This window comes from Dendrobates tinctorius, unplaced genomic scaffold (assembly GCF_039654945.1).
Source record: "Dendrobates tinctorius isolate UK_male_01 unplaced genomic scaffold, ASM3965494v1 ptg000138l, whole genome shotgun sequence".
Lineage (NCBI taxonomy): Eukaryota > Metazoa > Chordata > Amphibia > Anura > Dendrobatidae > Dendrobates > Dendrobates tinctorius.
Window position 1 is genome coordinate 3,716,143 of NW_027361806.1, and position 18,335 is coordinate 3,734,477.

General features: G+C 50.1%; 1 long non-coding RNA gene across 1 annotated transcript; it reads left to right on the top strand.

Annotated features, from left to right (window-relative positions):
- Positions 1–1,967: 1,967 nt before the first annotated feature.
- LOC141048641 (uncharacterized) lies at positions 1,968–16,516 on the top strand. The gene is made up of 2 exons (XR_012220104.1): positions 1,968–2,977; positions 13,868–16,516. It is a non-coding gene; the product is annotated as an uncharacterized lncRNA (long non-coding RNA).
- Positions 16,517–18,335: the final 1,819 nt, after the last annotated feature.

An 18,335-nucleotide genomic window follows, 5' to 3' on the forward strand; every position in this document is an offset into this window, starting at 1 on the left:
ACAAATATCTAAAGGGCTGTCACATTGTAGAAGGATCAACTTTATTCTCATTTGCACAAGGAAAGACTAGAAGCAATGGGATGAAACTGAATGGGAGGAAACAGATTAGATATTAGAAAAAACTTTTTGACAGAGTGATCAATGAGTGGAACAAGCTGCCACGAGAAGTGGTGAGTTCTCCTTCAATGGAAGTCTTCAAACAGAGGCTGGACAGACATCTGACTGGGATGATTTAGCGAATCCTGCTTTGAGCAGGGGGTTGGACCAGATGGCCCAGGAGGTCCCTTCCAACGCTACGATTCTATGATTCTAAGCCACAACAGCATCCTCCACAATGCTAGCGTCCGACAGTGCGCCTGCTACCGGGCATTGTCGATTAGGTCTGTTTCATACTTATGTTGTTCCCGTCAGTTGGCATCCGCCAAAAAGGCGGATAACGGATCCGTGTGCGTCGAGACACCAACGGGTGCCACCGGACCGTTGCTTTGACGGGGTCCGCTGATGTAATGTTAAAGGAACCGCAACCAAAAAGTACCGCCGTGGGATGCGGGATTGGGAAGAGATCGTGGGACCGGGACGAGCTGCGAGAAGAGACCGGGGCCGGGACGAGATCGGGTTGGAGAGAGAGAGGCATTTAGGGTTAACTTTCCAGCAAAGCCTATTCCAGGCATGCGCACTGTAGAAATGCGGATCCGTCAACGAAAAAAACGTTGCAGTGTCCGTCCTGCCATGTCAGCGGACGCTAAAATTTTGGCAGATCCGTACAAAAACAGATCCAACGGAGGACCATCCGTCAACATCCGCCGTTAATGCAAGTCAATGGGGAAAAAGCGGATCCGCCAACAAAAATGGCGGATCCGTTTTTTTTGCAAAACGGCGGATTTTGACTGATGGTGAAAGACGGATGTGTGAAAGAGGCCTTAGCGGCAGTGTCTGTCGCCGCGCTGCAGTCTGCAGCACCTCTTGGCGTCCGCAGTTGCGACGCCGCACGCACAGTAGGGGTCTAGACGGACTCTGACCCTCTGCCTAGGGCCCAGCTCCTGTGACCACATACCGTGCGTGCACTTCTCTGAGACCTGTGAGTCCAACAGGCTCAGCATTTATGTTAATTCCTTAGGCGTCTCTGTGAAGCTAACAGAGTACGCCCAGTGCACATCGGGTGACGTCTAACCCGCGTGCAATATACCGCCACATAGCGTGTCTGCCATTATCTAGCAGCGGTTTAACACCTACTGCACGGTGGACCCCGAGCGGCGAACGCACTTTATTATTTACTAGCTGAAGAGCCCGGCGCTGCCCGGGCATAGTAACTAACTGTGGTTAGTTGTAGCAAATAATAACTATCCTCCATCCCATAGTCCCATGTCCATATACCCATCATACATATCCGCCATCCCATAGTCGCACTGCTTCCCCAGTATGCAAATAGGGGCATTGTGACATCACAATGAGGGGCGGGGCTTGACGCGCACACACTTTTTCCCCCAGTATGTAGATAGGGGCAAAATTGTTTGGTGAATTGGAACGCGCGGGGTTAAAATTTCGCCTCACAACATAGCTTAGGACGCTCTCGGGGTCCAGACGTGTGACTGTGCCAAATTTTGTGGCTGTAGCTGCTACGGTGCGGATGCCAATCCCGGACATACACACACACACTTTGAGCTTTATATAATAGATTTAGTGCGTTCTGCCGTTCCTAACACAGTGACTGCACCAGCAGAATAGTGAGTGCAGCTCTGGAGTATACTACAGGATGTAACTCAGGATCTGTAATGTAATGTATGTACACAGTGACTGCACCAGCAGAATAGTGAGTGCAGCTCTGGAGTATAATACAGGATGTAACTCAGGATCTGTAATGTAATGTATGTACACAGTGACTGCACCAGCAGAATAGTGAGTGCAGCTCTGGAGTATACTACAGAATGTAACTCAGGATCTGTAATGTAATGTATGTACACAGTGACTGCACCAGCAGAATAGTGAGTGCAGCTCTGGTGTATAATACAGGATGTAACTCGGGATCAGTAATGTAATGTATGTACACAGTGACTGCACCAGCAGAATAGTGAGTGCAGCTCTGGTGTATAATACAGGATGTAACTCGGGATCAGTAATGTATGTACACAGTGACTGCACCAGCAGAATAGTGAGTGCAGCTCTGGACACGCCCAGGAAGAGGAGGAGCGTCGCAGCTGAGCGTCTGCAGGCTGGGATTTTGCTAAGCTGCTGGGAAGGGAGGTTTTTTTTTCCTGCAAGGACTTTCCATCTGCCCCCTTCCCAGGAAAGAGGACTCTCCCTGGGACTGAGCGCCGGGGCTGTGCCCCTGCCTCCCACCCCCTGGCAAGCCAGCTGGGGGTGGGGGGCCTCATCCACCACCAGGAGGCCCAAGGCACAGCCAGCCAGTCCCAGGGATGGGGAAAAAGCGGACACCAGGGGGCCGCAAGGCTACAGGGTCCGGGACCCCTGAAGTGAAGGCTGTGGCAGGCCCTTCCCCCGGAGGTGCAGCAGCCGGCAGAGGTGAGGCGGGGCCCCCCCTTAACATCTGGGGATCAAAGGCTGCGGGAGAGCCGGCTACCACCTACGCCTCCCGCATCCATGCCCACCTCTCCAAATATGAGGAGGCCGGGAAGCAGCTGAGGAGACTTCGGGGGGAGTTGGAGGGAGCCAGGATAATATCTAAAAACAGGCTCTGTACCTCAAAGAAAGCGGATGTCGCCGCCACAGTCCAGCGGCTGGAAGAGGAGATTCGGGCCCTGGAGGGCTGGCGAAGTGTCATCATGGCTGGCAGCGGCCCCTTCCAGGAGAAGCTGCGGAACGAGGACCGGTTCAGGGCCATGGCCGGTGGGTCTCCTGGGGGGGGTCAGGAGGCCCCACCCAGGTGGAGGAAAGTGAGGAGAAGGAAGAGCAAGATGGCGCCCACGCTACACCCGGGCCGCCTCCACCTGAAGACCTGACAGACACCAGCAGGAGTCAGGTAACATGCAGCGGGATAGCCCCTGAGCAATTGGCCCTCCCGCTGGACTCCAGTAACGCGGAGCAAAGTGGGAGCGAGGGGGAGGATGGAGGGAGCGGGAGTAATACCGAGGGGGGCTGCCTCATCCTCAGGCAAGTGCGGCAGATGGAATCCCCAGCACGGTTTGGCACGCTGTTGTTTGGGGATGAAGTCTGCCCGGAGGATGAGGCAACCGGGAAGAGGAGAAACAGGAGGCGCAGGCGTAAGGCCTCTGAAGGCGTGGAGGAACAACTGGTTTTTGCTCCTCTTCCCGGGGCCCCTCTGTCCCGCTGTGTGGAACCCGCTACCCACCCCGGCTCGGGCCCTGTGGTGGGTCCGCAGCGAGGGAGCGGGGAGAGAGATGACTGTTGTGACCTGACTGTCGCATCTGGTGACAGTTCAGACCAGGGCAGCGACATGGAGGTCGGTGCTGGTTGTGGTGTTGGTGGTGGTGTCCAGGCTCAGCCCTCGGTGGCAGGGGGGGCTGGCCTGGCACCAGGTAAAGTTGGTACAGCCAGGGCCGCACCTCCGGCGGCGAGTGCTGGGGCTTCTGGGCCCCCCACGTACGGATCCGCTAAGTCTGGATCGCTAGTGGGGGTTCAGAAGTCTAGGAAGGGCGAGCAAAAAATCAAACAACAACTGAAGCGGTGCAGGGAGCTGGTCGCTCCCATGGCGGCGCCCGTGGTAAGAGCGGGGTCTCCGGCACGTCGACCCAAAAGGGGGTCCGTGCGGGGGGCTCCGCCGCCACTGGGCGACGAGGGGGAGTGGCCGGCCCTGCCCGTGGCAAGTGGTGGGCACAGAGTGGCGGCGGTGGTCTGCGAGGGGGCGGGGCCTCCCCGAGTGTTGCCCGGCCTGCAAAGGCTGTGGCATGCGGGGGGGGCGTGTCCTCCTCGGCTGCTGTCCCGCTCGCTACGTCCGCGTCACCTGGAGGGGGCGTGGCCTCGCATGGGGTCACTGCTCTGCCCGTGGTGGCCGTGACTGGCGGGGGGGCGGGGCCACGGCAGGCCTGCTGCCCTCTGTCCCACCCACCCTCCCAAGCAGTGCAAGCAAGCTGCCCCCAAAAGCTGGCGGGGGGTTGTCGGGGTCCCCAGCCCACCTACCTTCATCTGAGGGTGCGGGGACTCTGGCGCCCCCTGGCAAGCCGGCAGAGGGAGTGAAGAAGGATGCAGGGCAGGGAGCTGTGCCAGAGGCCGTCCCTGCCCAGAGCAAGGAAATCAAAACAAACTCTGATAAAGGAAAAAAAAATGGTGCTGGAGAAACCAAGAGCTGCTGCTGCTCCCAGGCACAGCCAGGGAAATGTGCAGTATGTCATCAGCGCTGAGGCACTTAAAGGGGCAGCAGCACTCTTAGCCAGTAAGGGCAATCATGGAGCACCTGGCCAGCTAGGGCCCCCAGCAGGTGGGAGGGAAAATTGTGGCAAAGGAACTGTTAATGCTGATGTAAATAAAAATGTAAATATAAATAAAATTGGTGCTGAGGAGTATGAGGAGTGCGTGAGTGAATGTGAGAGCGAGGTGACTGATATTTTTGAGGAGTTGTTTGTGGACGTGAATGGGGATGTGAGTGACATGGATGAGGGAGTGAATGTGGCTGAAAGTGCTGGAGTGAATGCTGGGGTGAGTGGGAATAATAGTGAATGGGAGAGTGAGTGGGAGGACGAATGGGGGTGCAGGCACAAGTGGTGGTGGGAGGGCTGGCCCATCTGCCCCCCCGGCCGCGAGACCCCAACGTAGCTATGCGGGGGCCGCGGCTGGGGGTCAGGGTGGTCCTGGGGGGGTCTCCTCGCCTCCAGGCTCCAGGGACGGCGCTTTGCACCACCGTTTCCTGGAGGCCCTTAAAAGGGGAGAAAGGTCGGTAACAGTAGAGGGGAGGACAGTGGACCTGTCTTTCTGGAGAGAGAGACACGGCCTTGCTGCCTTCCAAAATCAAAGGGAGGGAGGGAATGTTTGGTCTCTCCCCACAGCCGGGCAGGGGCCGCCAAGAAGGAATGTGGTCCGTCTTAGGTGGGGGGCAATGAAGCTTTTCCACCCAGGAGCAAGGTGGTGGAGCTCCTCCTTAAGATGGGCTTCGGGGCGAATGACATCTTTGCCCTGATACATCCTTCGGCGTCCCGCTTCTTTGATGTCAGTTTCGTGCGGCCAGAGGGGCTTGAGCTCTTCTGGTCGAACTACGAGCTGGTGCGAGAAGAGCCCGGATGGCGAGACTTCGTTGCGCAAGCGGTGTCTCGCCAAAATGCCGTCAAGCGAGTGACCGTGGTGACTTGTAACGAGTCGCTCGCAGGCGTGGACATAATGACGTGGCTTTCTCGTTACGGGGAAGTCACCGAGGTCCCAAAAAAGAACAGGGACGAATTTGGCATCTGGTCGGGGGGCTGAACCTTCATGGTAAAGCTGAAGGTTTCCGGTGGCACGGTCACCCACATCCCTTCCTCAGCGTTCTTGGGGAGGGACAGGATCCTGGTCTTCTACCAGGGGCAACCGAAGGTCTGCCACAAGTGCGGCGACCCCACCCACTTCAGCGCCAGCTGCAAGGTGCAGAAGTGTGCGTTGTGTGGTGGGGTAGGCCACCTGGCCGCCTTGTGCAAGGACATTCGGTGCCACCTGTGTGGTGACCTAGGTCACCCGCTCAGCCGCTGCCCTCGCTCTTTCTCCAATACCGCTGCAGGCCCGGTGGGGGGAGACCGTGAGGGGGCAACCTCTGGCGGTGCTTCTGCCGTGGCAGGTGGTGGCGGAGGGGGAAGGGCTGAGGGGCCGGTGAGGAAGGGCAATGCTAAGGCAAGGGGCCCCGCGTATGAGCGGAGGCAAGAAAAACACCATGGAGGCAAGGGGCAGGTGGAGCCTCGGGAAACTGGGGTGATGCCTGCCCCTCCCTCTAGGCCCGTGGCAAAAGCCTCTGAGGCCCTGGGGGAGAGTGCGGTGAGTGAGGAGATCAGGAGGATGGAGAGAGAGGAGAGAGGAGAAAGCGGCTGACTCAGACGACTCCTCTCGTTATGAAAGTGTCGACGAGGATGTCAGGGGGCAGCCTACAGCATCAGGTGGCAAAAACAAGCGTGCCAACCGTAAATCAGGAGGGAAGAGGGCTGACAAGTCTTCAAAGTCCCCCCCGCCCCCGACCACAAGAGTGCATACGGAAGGGCCCGCTGACCCCCCTCTGATCAGACTCTCCAACCGGTTCAGCGCACTCGGAGGTTCAGATGACGATCCGCAAGACGAGGGTGCTGGGCCGGGGGTAACACCGGAGGGTCCTTCGGGGGATCGTGGAGTCCGTCCCTCAGGGGGCACTGTTCCTCCTGAGGGGGGACAGGCTTGGAACCCGGGGGTGAGGACACTGGGGGGGAGGGATGGACACGTCGGGGGCTTCCCTAAAAAGGAAGGTGTCTGACCCCTCCCCAGGAGGAGGTGATAGCGGGGCAGGGAAGAAACTGGCCATCCAACTCGATCACCCATGATGGCTGAACTCGCCCCGTTGACGCTGGCGTCCATTAATGTCGCCAGCATTAAGTCAGATGCGGCTCGCTTCACGGCCTTTGATTTTTTCTCCCGGATTGAGGCAGAAATTTTATTTTTGCAAGAGACCAGACTAACGGACATGGGGGCCATCTTTAAAGCACGGAGGGAGTGGAGGTGCGGGCCCTCATACTGGTCTCTTGCGGCTGAGCCGTATAGCGGGGTGGCAGTCCTTTTTAAGACTGCAGATGTTGAATGCCGACGGGTTACTGAGTTGGAAATGGGGAGGTGCCTGATCCTAGATGTCTTCATGAGGGGACAAGAGCTCCGGCTCATTAATATCTACGGCCCACAGTCCAAGTGGGACCGTAAATGTCTCTTCCTGAGAATCAAGCCCTTTCTTTTTACAAGCCGACAGGTGGTCTTCGGTGGGGACTTAAACACCGTTACGAGGTCCCGTGACCGGGGGGGTCCCGGAGACCGCCTGGCTTATGACAGCGTCGCGCTTAATAGCATAGCTAGTGAAGCTCGCCTGGTGGATGTCCACATCCGGCACACCGCAGGCCACGGGGGTTTCACCTACCATAGGGGTAGCAGTAGGTCTAGAATAGACAGGTTTTTTTTGAAGGAGGACGCCATCTTTTCTGCTGTGTCCGCCGTTGAGGTGGAGTTCTCCGACCACTGTTTAATTTTCTTTTCTCTGAATGTTGCAGAGACTCCTCGGATGGGAAGAGGGCTGTGGAAGCTCAATTCGTCCCTGCTGGAAGAAGCGGAGGTGAGACAATCCTTCGAGGATTTTCTTCAGAGCCAGGTACCGCTGTTGGATCTCTGTAGTAGTAAGTCAGAGTGGTGGGAGATCTTCAAAAAGCGGGTGGCGGGGTTCTTCCGTCAGCTCTCGAACCTCAGAAGTCTGAACAGGCACTGCTTGTATCAGGCTCTGGGGAGGAAACTCGAGCAGCTTGTCTCGACTGGAGGTGACCGTGAGGAAATCTCCAGAGTGAAATCTTTGCTCAAGAGGTGCCAGTATGATAGACACACATCTTTAGTTTTTGAGAGGGACTTCGGGAAGTACTGCTCGCCCGACCCTTACAGAAACTGTAAGATGTCAGTGAATTGTAAGATGGTGACAGGACTGATCGACAGTACGGGGTCCCTGAACAGATCCAAATCAGGGATCCTGGAGGTGGTCAGATCCTTCTACTCGTGCCTCTTGGAAAAGAAGGATCTGGATCGGGATAGGATGTCGGCTTTCCTAGCTGAAACCGTCCCTGAGCCAGGGGGTGATCCCTCTCTTGGTGTTTTGGCAGAAGAAATTAGGGAGGAGGAAGTGAGACTGGCCATTGATGGGCTTCGGCCCAAGAAATCGCCAGGTCCGGATGGCTTAACATCCGAGTTTTATAAGACTTTTAGGGACTCCTTGGTCCCCCTCTTGACAGGGGTCTTTAATGAGTGTCTATCCTCGGGCACTCTTCCCGACTCAATGAGGAAGTCAGCCCTAATTATTCTGTCAAAGGGTAAAGATCCGTCCCGTATCGAGAATTGGCGTCCCATAGCGCTTCTCGATACGGACCGGAAGGTTCTGGCCAAGGTGCTGTTTAATCGGCTGGTGAAGTTTGCACCCCGGCTCCTTTCGGGGGCCCAGCATTGCTCTGTTCCAGGCCGCAGTACTTTTAGTGCTGTGCTCGGTGTCCGGGAGGCAGTGGAGCAGGGTAGGGCAGGCCACTGGAAGGGGTACTTGCTGTCGTTAGACCAAGCGAAAGCCTTTGACCGGGTCAGCCATGAGTACCTCTGGTCCGTCCTTTTGAGGTATGGTCTGCCTGGGAGGATTGTAAAATGGTTAGAGATCTTGTACCAAGGGGCTGAGACTTTTCCGCTAGTGAACGGTTGGTCAGGTCGCCCTTTTGAGGTGGGTTCTGGGGTCTGTCAGGGCTGTCCGCTGAGCCCGCTTTTATACGTGTTCGCGATCGATCCCTTCCTAAGGAGGGTAGATCGTGGACCGTTGGCGGGAGTCGGGATGGACCAGGCGGGCTCTGGGTCCTCCCTGAGGGTGGTGGCGTACGCCGATGATGTTTCCCTTTTTGTGTCCTCGAGGGGGGAGGCGGATTGGGTCATGTCAGAGGTAGTGCGCTACTCGGAGGCATCCGGGTCCATGATCAACCGGGATAAGTGTGAAAGTCTCTGGCTGGGAGGGGGAGATCCTAGTTTTGATCTCCCGGACACCCTTCCAGGGCCCCAGGCCACCGCCAAAATTCTAGGCATCGAATTTGGCCCCGGGGACTACCCCCAGCAAAATTGGGAGGGCAGACTTAAGATCGCTGCCCAAAAGGTGGACCAATGGAAGGGTTGGTCTTTGTCCCTAAGGGAAAGGGTTGCCCTGGCTAAAGGCTTTCTGCTTCCCTTGTTAATTTACCTAGGCAGCGTGTGCATCTTGCCAGAACCTCTCTGGACACGGGTCTATAGCCTGTTCTTCCAGCTGTTATGGGGGAATAGGCTCAACCTAATCAAGAGAGAGGTCACATACCGCACGAGGAGACTAGGTGGGTTGGGTATGGTCAACCCGGTAGTGTTCTTAGTGAACACCTTTCTTAAAGCCAACATTTCCAACCTCTGGCTAGAGAGGGCTCCTCCGTGGGTAGTCTCCTGCAAGGGTTGGCTTCGGCCCTTCTTCCAGGAATGGGAGACAGGAGGGCAAGTGAAGGACCTCCGCACACCTCATGGGCATCTCCCGGCTTATGTTACCCCGGTTCTGAAGGTGATCCGCCGGTGGGGTCTGGGAATGTGGGAAATCAGGACCATGTCGCGGCAATGCCTTGACAGGAGGGTTCTGTTGACCCATTTCCAGAAGCCCCTGGCCCTTAAGGATTGCCCAGGCTGGGATCTGGAGGTGGGGCTCGGGCTTTTAAATTCTAAGCGGATCCCCACGAAGTTTTGGGACTTGACCTGGCGCTGCTTCCACGGGAGGCTGTATGTAAAGGATAACCTGAAGTGCAGGAAATCCGATGATCGGGGTTGTCCCCGTGAGGAGTGTGGCGACGTGCTGGAAAGCATGGAGCACTTCCTGCTTCAGTGTCCCTTTAATACAGAGGTTTACAACAGAGTGGGGACTTCCATACGTTGGCCGCGGCTGGCGTCCCTCTCCTATGCCGAGTGGGCCTATGGAGCGTTCAGAACTCTGGGTGGCCGAGACCAGGGCACTTTATTCCTAGTCAGTGTAGTGGTTAGGTTCTACATTTGGAATGCACGGTGCTTAGTTTCGACGCGGCAGAAAGCCCTCCCAAGGGAAGAGGTGGTTAGTAACATCCTGGGTGACCTGGTGAAGGTGCGTTCTTTGGAGTTCGAAAGGTTGGGTGTGAGGAGGGCCTCTTGGCTTTGGAGGGGCCTTTCCTTTTAAAAACGCACTCTAGGGAGAGCTAGATTTTGTGTGAATGTGGGTAGGGACAGCATAAGGTGGTGTGGGTAGTGAGGGACAGAAGTAGGGGCAGATAGGGACAGGAAGGGACAGGCACTGAGGGACAGATAGAGAGTTAGTTATGATAAGGTAGGTAGAGTAGGGGCAGGTAAGGACAGATAGGGACAGTTTCTTTAGGGACAGAAGTAGGGACAGTCTTAGTTGTTGAGGGACAGGGTGAATGTGTTAGTGAGGGATGGGGCCTCTAGAACTCCTTTTTCCTGGTGGTGGGCTACTGCATGGCACACCTAGATTTTTGTTTTGAGATAGAGAAATAATGGATATTGGGCTTGCAGGCACTGAACTTGGGCCTGTAAGTAAAGGTTTGTGGTGTGGTATTATTCGGTAAAGCAAATGATGTAATGACATTGCATTGTAATATTGTATTGTAATATGTATTGTAGTATATGTATTGTAGTATGTGTTGTTATTCTTTTCCGTAGTCAGAGGTGCATGGGGGGCGTAGTGAGGTTGGGAGGGGGGTGAATGGGGGGGTAAGAGCGGAAAAAAAGTAAAAGGACCCTAAACCAAGGGGAAAGTGGCGAATGGATATACCATATACCATGGACCATGGAAATTATGGAAAATGGACCATTTTTGAGCACATCGGGGGCAAATGGGTGAGGGTTTTGCTTATGGGCATAAACTTTTGTGCTCATCAGGCCTAGACGTGATAAGGCCATGGACATTTATGGACCTGTGGTGTGGGTGGTGGGAAAAATAATAAAAAAACAGCAAAAAAAAAAAATATATATATATATTGAGGTGTTAAGCTGGTGTAGGTACTTTTGCCAAAAAAGAATTGGCTAGGTTTATTTAAGGCAGCATGGGCCAAGAATATTATTTTTGTTTTCCTGTATATAGGTATGGGTGGAAGTGTGAATGGGGAGTGAAAGAGAGTGAATGGGGTGAAAGATTAAAAAATGTTTTTCATTATTTTATGGGAAGAGTTTTCTGTTGGAAAGTTCCTGCTGGGGGTCCCCTAAGCTGGAAAGCTTGGGGACTATAACAAGTTGCGGTTTTGCACAAGCTTCTGTATGTCCTAAGTGTATGATTAATATGTGTATTTTGGTTTATGTTTTCTTTTCTGGAATGTTGTGTTGTATTGGTTTTGATATTTTATAATAAAAGAGATACAGGATGTAACTCAGGATCAGTAATGTAATGTATGTACAGAGTGACTGCACCAGCAGAATAGTGAGTGCAGCTCTGGAGTATACTACAGGATGTAACTCAGGATCAGTAATGTAATGTGTGTACACGGTGACTGCACCAGCAGAACAGTGAGTGCAGCTCTGGAGTATAATACAGGATGTAACTCAGGATCAGTAATGTAATGTATGTACACAGTGACTGCACCATCAGAATAGTGAGTGCTGCTCTGGTGTATAATACAGGATGTAACTCAAGATCAGTAATGTATGTACACAGTGACTGCACCAGCAGAATATTGAGTGCAGCTCTGGAGTATACTACAGGATGTAACTCAGGATCAGTAATGTGATGTATGTACACAGTGACTGCACCAGCAGAATAGTGAGTGCAGCTCTGGAGTATACTACAGGATCAGTAATGTAATGTATGTACACAGTGACTGCACCAGCAGATTAGTGAGTGCAGCTCTGGAGTATACTACAGGATGTAACTCAGGATCAGTAAAGGATCAGTACTGTAATGTATGTACACAGTGACTGCACCAGCAGAATAGTGAGTGCAGCTCTGGAGTATAATACAGGATGTAACTCAGGATCAGTACAGGATCAGTAATGTAATGTATGTACACAGTGATTCCACCAGCAGAATAGTGAGTGCAGCTCTGGGGTATAATACAGGATGTAACTCAGGATCAGTAATGTAATGTATGTACACAGTGACTCCACCAGCAGAATAGTGAGTGCAGCTCTGGGGTATAATACAGGATGTAACTCAGGATCAGTAATGCAATGTATGTACACAGTGACTGCACCAGCAGAATAGTGAGTGCAGCTCTGGAGTATAATACAGGACGTTAATTCTACTGTGACAATGCCATCCCAATTAGCAAAATCTACCCCCCACCCCTGTCCTCTTTCTGCCATCAGGTTGCAGATGCTGAGGGTCAGTATAGTGGATCTGGAGTGACCTGATGATATTAGTTATCACATACGGCCTCATACACAATGTTATAACTCACCGCTATCATCAGGTTCAGGCCACAGTCTAGTGTGTATGGAGGCCCCCTGACAGATAATGTTGGGGGGAGATAAGGATCCGGCGTGTCTGATTTCGGATTGTCATCCCTCTTGTTCTCTAGAGATGATCTGCCACCAGAATTGTCTCGCCGGGCTCCTATAGAGATCCCAGGATCGCAGCTGTATATGGAGTAGTCGGGGGAGAGCATTGTCAGACGAGCGATCAGCCGTCTCATGTGTATGGGGGGCTTTACGTCTCCCTTTTACTTTATTACATTTTTTTCCTATAGCTAAATACACATAATGACAACACCCCATACTATTAATGATAAGGGAACTACAAGTCACAGCAGACAGCGCTTACATGACCACAAGTACCACAGATCCTGTATTTCAGCCCCGGAATTCTCTTTTTCTATTTATCCTTTTTATTGTTATATTTTATTCAGGGAAAATTGAGTGACGACCAATATTAACCCCTCGGGGAATGCGCACATGGAGGGTTTTTTTTCTAGTGGAAACCACTCTGGGAAATTCTCCGTTTTTGGGGGGGAATATTTGGAGGAGATTTTCTTTGCAGCGTTTTCTGCCGCCTTCTGATTGGACGATGCCTAGTTTGGAGCGGATTCTGCAAGAAATGATCTGATCTTTATATTTTTCAACGAGGAGAAGAAAAAAATAAAAAAAAAAAACACAAAAAGCAAAAAATATGATCGGCAAAGTGGTATTCCAATAGAAATAAATGGAAAGAGAGTGGGTTTTTTTTAGCATTTTTTGAGTGATTTTTCAGGCTTTTTTTTTAGCGGGGTCTGCTCTATGGGGGGCACCCGGATGTGCCTTTAGGGGGCTATTCTGGCTCTCAGAAGGCCCCACACGTCACCTCTCAGAATATAGAAAGTGCAGAAGCGTGAAATGGCGCACATGTCATTGCCACTTTAGTAAGTACACCCTAAGCCTTAAAAGGGCCCCCCTCTTAGCCCCCCACCGCCAGGTTCCATATCTCTATCCTTGAGGGGAGGGGGGTCTCTATTGACAAAACCTGAAAAGAAACAGGGGAGAGACACAATGTGACAATGCTCCAAGGTGGGAAGTTTGGGATAAGTTACATCTCCCCCTTCCTTCAGCAACCTGTCCCTCCAGGCAGGAGGAGCAGTGACAAGACAATTAATGAGACCACCCAGATGGAAGCGGCCCACATCAGACAATGGGGGTCAGGGGGGGGCGAGGGAGGACACCTTAACCCCTGAGCTGCCGCGCTAACCCCTCGTACATTATACCCTATAATCTACAGAAACAAATTAGAGATGTTTATAAAACCCTGCGCTCCGCTTCCTGGGGAGGATGGGGGCCGGGACCACCAGGGAGGAATCAAAGCCGGGACCACCAGCAGTCTGCTCCATAAAGATGACAACTCCAAATATCAAATGTAAAGCATAATGATAGAAGATGGCAGCGCGGCGGCGGCCCACCCAGGCGGACGAGCCGCAGGAGGGGGAGCAAACCCCAAAATACAGACTATTGCTCCCTGTTATCAGCAGATGGTAGAACAGGTGAATACAATCTATTACTCCCTGTTATCAGCAGATGGTAGAACAGGTGAATACAATCTATTACTCCCTGTTATCAGCCATATTAATAACGGTGGTGGCTATGGATACAATCTATTGCTCCCTGTTATCAGCCATCGCAGCCTGCGGCCCCCTGTAGGGCTCAGCTGTAGGTGATATAAAGGGCCAGGGTTCAGTCTCCTATCAGTAGTGCGTGCCGCAACTTTCTAATAGGGGTTTTTTCTTCTCACTTTTCTCAGAACCTCTGCTTCTCATCAGTGAATGGAAATATCTGCTGTCGTCATCCAGAAGCTGAAGAAGGAGAATATTCCTGATCTAGTCCTGCACAAACCCAGAAGACATTGTATCCGGGCCGACAATGCTGGACACATCCACAGCGCAGGCCTCTGTCCTGGCCGATCCATTGTAACAAGTGGGGACTAATGCTACCTGCAGTCCTATGTAACACCACAGATGACATTAAGTCTCTGAGTATAGATAGATGCTACCTGCAGTCCTATGTAACACCACAGATGACATTAAGTCTCTGAGTATAGATAGATGCTACCTGCAGTCCTATGTAACACTACAATTAACACAGTGATAACGGAGTACAGATAATATAGTATTTCACCTGCAGTCCTATGTAACACCACAGATAACAGAGTAATAACTCCAAGTACAAATAATGTATTAGATGTAACCTGCAGTCCTATGTAACACCACTTAAACATTAAGAGCAGAGTAAGCCTGAATTTGAGCCGCGTCCTACGTTGCTGCAGGGAGGCGCGGCAGTTGATGGGTTAATGACTCAGACTGTGTTGTCTGTCTGGGGGGCTCCTTGGGTGGGCTGCAGCCATTGTTGTGTTAACAGAGTTTCTGTCCCCCCTTTGTGGATAATTCCCAGGAGGGCAGGAGACCGAGGTGTCCCTGCTCCTGGGTGGCCCCTGCCTGCTTACCTAGGGTCACAAGGGACCCCCATCACTAATGGATGAGGACCGAGCATTGGGCACTACAAGGGGTTAACCCCAGGTTCTGTCCGTCAGTGGGGCCATCAGTTTGGGGACATTTCCCTAGAATTCTGAGCCCAGTTTAGTACATCCATGATTTCTAGGTTCGCCCCTCTCCGGATTCATACACGATACAAAATACATCACATCACGGACACAAGAGCTTACAATCTAATATGACTGTGAGAAATAGTAGGAAGCCAAAGACAAATCCCAGAGAGTGCTGAAAGCCTCTGTGCTGCTCTGCTCCTAGCTACATTGTATACATAATACAACAGCTCGCCCTCTAATGGTCATATGTGGTACTGCAACTTTCACTTTCTGGCTGAGAAAAAGAGAACACAAACCCCCTCACCGACTTCTGCCTTCTCTGCATTCAGTACCAAACCTTGGAGAAAGGAAGAGCGTACAATTATATCCTCTTTTGTAAATGCCATTGATGCGGCAGCCATTTCTATTTCTTGTGCTCTGGGGTCACATAGAGTGATGGCTCTTACTGTAAAGAACCCTTTCCTATATTGATGAAGGGCCCTATGCCATGAACAATGGACCATCACATTGATACTAAACAAAGATTCAGTGATGTTAGCGATGTGTTATCGTTTTGTATTAATTTTACTCATCTGACACTAAATTCATCAATTTATGGAACAAATTATAGTCAAAATTGCTGGACTGCTGTGAGAAAGGCAGAAGATCACACATGAGACGTACAACAAAGTGTGGCATCTTATTTCCTCCACGGTTCTGGCGCAAATCCAGGTAAAGTCTGTTAGAAACTTACAGAACTTTTCATGGCACAAGGCCTGTGCTTCCTTTACATGGGACTGCTGGATGGGGAGTCTTGGTTATTCGACATCAGTAAATAATCAAGAGGGTCAGGGCCTATCAATAAGACACACAATACAATGCAAATAGGTGTACTCCTTGCCTAACCCTATCAAATTCTCACCTGTATACCTGCCTACCTGCTGAGGTTGGCACCCTCATATGCGATATTGGTGCCTCCGCTCCTCGGCGGCTGCCCCAGAACACTCTCGTCTATCCCTGTACTGCTAAGGGGTGGAAATGATTACCCAGAAACTTAAAAAAAAACATATACACTTTGCTAGCATCTAGATACTCACAACATGCATGGGACCATGCGTCACCCTCTACGCGTTTCGCCTATTTGGATCATCAGGAGGTAAGATGAATTGATCCTGCCTTGGGCCTGATGATCCGAATAGATGAAACAAGTAGAGGGTGAAGCATTATCGATCTGATTAGGTGCAAAGAGGAAAAAATGGTTCTAATCAGATAGATAATGCTGCACTCTCTTCGCGTTTCACCCATACAGATCATCAGACCCAAGGCATCAATTCATCTTACCTCCTGATGATCCAAATAGGTGAAACGCATACAGGGGAAGCATTATCTATCTGATAAGTACCTGTTTTTCTCTTTGAACCTAATGTTTACTCATCTGATCCCATGCATGTTATGAGTTATCTAGATGCTATCAACGTATCAACGTGTGTATATATATATATATATATATATATTTTTTTTAAGTTTGGGTGCCAACCTCCGCTGTCTAGTAGGTAGGGATTCAGACATCAGGCTACAGATTAGGTCAAGATATGGGAACTGTTGGCAGTTTATCTGAATATATGCTTTTTTTTTATCATTGGGGTTTACCAGGATTAACCACTGCCTATTGGCCTCTCCTGTTTTGCTCCAATGTATGGGTGACGTCTATGGCGTTAATCTTCAGTGATTTATCTTATACATTACATTGTCATTATAGGCTTTAATGGATTTAGTTTAGGATTTGACATTTGATTGACAGTTTGTAATGTTGTTGGCGTGTCACGTACTTAAATATTTATATACAATAAAAGTTACATTGAGCCTTTAGTTATTCCTCTACTTGTGAATCTTTACAAAATAGAAAATATTCACAGGTGAAATTCACTTTAATGATCACCAGATGGCGCCAGAGGCCGTATAACTTTCATATGAATTCAGGAAACCATAAACAGGAGCACAGAGACCAGAAAAAAACGTTTGTGTGAACACATGCCCTAAGACAGCATCAGTAAATGTGGGCCTGTGGGTTTAAATGTTTCTTCATTTTCAAAATCTGTGCTTGTTGTCAGGAAAGATGTATATCTTTGTACCGTGTTAGCCAGTAGATAGAAAAATATTCAGGATTGAGAGTCCTCAGTGGTTGATACCTTTTAATGGCTAACTGAAAAGATGGTAACACATTGCAAGCTTTCGAGACTACTCAGGTCTCTTCATCAGGCATTGACTAATACAAAATCTGAAGTCACATATTTATGCACAATACAGCCTAGAAAAAATGCAATAGATAAGACAAGTGACGTGAAGCAGAACTATCAATATGGGAGAGGGAGAAACATAAATATAAACATTGGACCAGTTCATAGATAAGGAGTCCGGATGTTTTATAGTCCTCTGATTGGGGTCTCCTAATATGTTGTGATGCCAAATGTCCAACTGGGGGTCTGTATGTGGGGGAGACCGGGCAAAAGCTTAGAACAAGGATGAATGCTCATCGTCACACAATAAGAGAAAAAAGAATGGATCTACCTGTGGCAAAACATTTCTGTATCCCTGATCACAGCAGCGTGGATATGAAATTACTGGTATTGAAAGGTAACTTCACATCTCAGAGAGAGAGACGTGTTTGGGAGAACAAATTTATGACGACCTTTGACACTCTCAGTGCTGGAATGAATGTGTTGCATGGATTTATGTCTTTTTACATTAATTAAGGAATTTGCTTTCAAGACCTGGTGGGGGCATCACAACACATTAGGAGACCCCAATCAGAGGACTATAAAACATCCGGACTCCTTATCTATGTACTGGTCCAATATTTATGTTTCTCCCTCTCCCATATTGATAGTTCTGCTTCACGTCACTTGTCTCATCTATTGCATTTTTTCTGTGCTGTATTGTGCATAAATATGTGACTTCAGATTTTGTATTAGTCTATGCCTGATGAAGAGACCTGAGTAGTCTCGAAAGCTTGCAATGTGTTACCATCTTTTCAGTTAGCCATTAAAAGGTATCAACCACTGAGGACTCTCAATCCTGAATATTTTGCTTGTTGTCAGTAATTACCTGTGCAACTTTATAGTAAATGGGGGTCTGTGTGTTTCAGCTCTTCAACATTGTCAAGATCACAATATGCTGACGGGTTCTTATTATTTACCTTCTTTACGCTGAACTTTATCTGACTTTTTTCTGCTCATATAGCTGAGGATTCATTACAATGTAAGGCCAGGAAACAAGAGCCAAAGAACAAGAATATGTCTGCTGACTGCTCGTTAAATGGTTTGAAATCTGCCCACGTAAATAAATGCATGCTAAATGTTTCTATGGGATGGTGCAATATGCAAGAATTTGGGCACCACTTTATCTAAATTCAGCACACCTCACATGGACAAGAATATAACTACTATAATACTGCCCCTATGTACAAGAATATAACTATAATACTGCTCCTATGTACAAGAATATAACTATAATTCTGCTCCTATGTACAAGAATATAACTACTATAATACTGCCCCCTATGTACAAAAATATAACTACTATAATACTGCCCCTATGTACAAAAATATTACTATAATACTGCCCCTATGTACAAGAATATTACTATAATACTGCCCCCTATGTACAAGAATATAACTACTATAATACTG